The following is a 1,885-nucleotide window of genomic DNA, read 5'->3' as shown; positions in this document are numbered from 1 at the left end:
ACAAAGACAAAGTTCAGAACTAGTAGCCGGATTACAGCGAGAAAAGTGAGACTGAACCTCCCTTGTGTCTGAAATTAGTGATGTCAGACTCCAGATCCTCCCCTACGAAGAGGATGGATCAATCAGAGACCCTCCATGAATCTCTGACCTGTCACAACAATGTAGGGGCGGACTGACAACTCATGGGGCCCCAGGGCAATAGGGGATCATGGGGCCCCTGTGTCCTTGTCCAAACTCAAAGCACACCCAAAAAAGCCTATAAAAGGTACCAGGGGCATTTCATGGGGCCCCCTACTGACCCCGGGCCCTCGGGCAGTGCCCGAGTGCTCGAATGGTCAGACCGCCCCTGCAACAACGGCACCATTTATCAGAAAAGCTCCACCTTTTACCATTAAAAAGCCGTTCTTGAGCTGCAGTCAGTGACTTGGCCTAGGCTGAGATGATGTCATCCATCTGCTGCAGGCAGGAGGAAGCATTTCCTCAGTCTCCCCTCCCCCAGTGATCAGACTGCAACAATGTAACTTTGCAGTAGGAAGAAAGAGGCATTTCCTCAGTCTCCCCTCCCCCAGTGATCAGACTGCAACAATGTAACTTTGTAGTAGGCAGAAAGAGGCATTTCCTCAGTCTCCCCTCCCCCAGAGATCAGATTGTACATTGTAACTTTGTAACAAGTCACAAGGTGAGCGGGTACAGCAGGAAGGTGGTGGTAGTGATTGGCTGGAATGGGAACAAATAGGGAACATAACAACAGATCTTACCCAAGCCCAACCACTCTATGCACCACATGTAGGCTGGAGACCGGAGCACTGGCTAGGGCGTTCACTCCTCACAGGATATATCCACCGTACAGGTAGCCGGCAGCACGGAAAGCTTCCTAATGTAAATCTTTATTGGTGACATGGATACAGGATACACAAACTGATGCGTTTCGGCTTTAGAAAGCCTTCCTCATAGCAGCTGCTATAAAGAAGGCTTTGTGAAGCCGAAACGTGTCCGCTTTGTGTCTCCTGTATCCATGCAACCAATAAGTTAAAAAATGCTAAAAGACGCTGAAAAACCTGCGTTCTTACCGTGACTTTACACAGCTAACGCTACCAGCGTTATTAAAACATCCAGTGTGCATGGAGACTTATTGGTTGCATGGATACAGGAGACACAAAACTGACGCTTGTCGGCTTCACAAAACTGACACGTTTCGACTTCACAAAGCCTTCCTCATAGCAGCTGCTATAAAGAAGGCTTTGTGGAGCTGAAACGTGTCCGCATTGTGTCTCCTGTATCCATGCAACCAATAAGTCTCCATGCACACTGGATGTTTTAATAACACTGGTAACGTTAGCTGTGTAAAGTCATGGTAAGAAAGCGAGTTTTTCAGCATTTTTTAGCGTTCTTGCATTAGCGCTTAGCTGCGTTTTGCCATGTTTTCCTGCATTTGAGTTTTTAGTGTTTTTTGCCTTTTTTTACCCCCCCAATTTTTTTACACTCAAAAAAAGTCCAAAAACACTGGTTTGCAGTGTTTTTCAGCTTTAGAGCTTTTTCACAGCTAAAAAACTCCTCTAGAAACCCACTAGTTCCGGGTTTTTTCCAGCCAAAAAACACCAATTCAGTCGATGTGTGCAAGGGCATATAGGATAACATGCTGGGGAGTTTACTGGCTGTAGCAAAAAATGCCAAAAGCCAAAACCAGCCGCTGTAAAAACGTCCCGTGTGCACGAGGGCTTTAGATTTACATTAGGAAGCTTTCCGAGGTGCCGGCTACCTGTATAGTGGAAGCAATTGGGGAAACTTCTGTTCACTTCCTGTCCCAGAGATGCAGCAAGAGGTTAAACACTTCTCACTATCCAAATCAAAAATAAATTTTTTTGTCTATGACTTTGTCTATGAT

Source organism: Staurois parvus, unplaced genomic scaffold, assembly GCF_062004578.1.
Source record: "Staurois parvus isolate SC_StPar_1 unplaced genomic scaffold, SC_StPar_1.0 ptg001183l, whole genome shotgun sequence".
Lineage (NCBI taxonomy): Eukaryota > Metazoa > Chordata > Amphibia > Anura > Ranidae > Staurois > Staurois parvus.
The sequence above is the reverse complement of the archived record's forward strand: the minus strand, read 5'-3'. Positions refer to the sequence as shown.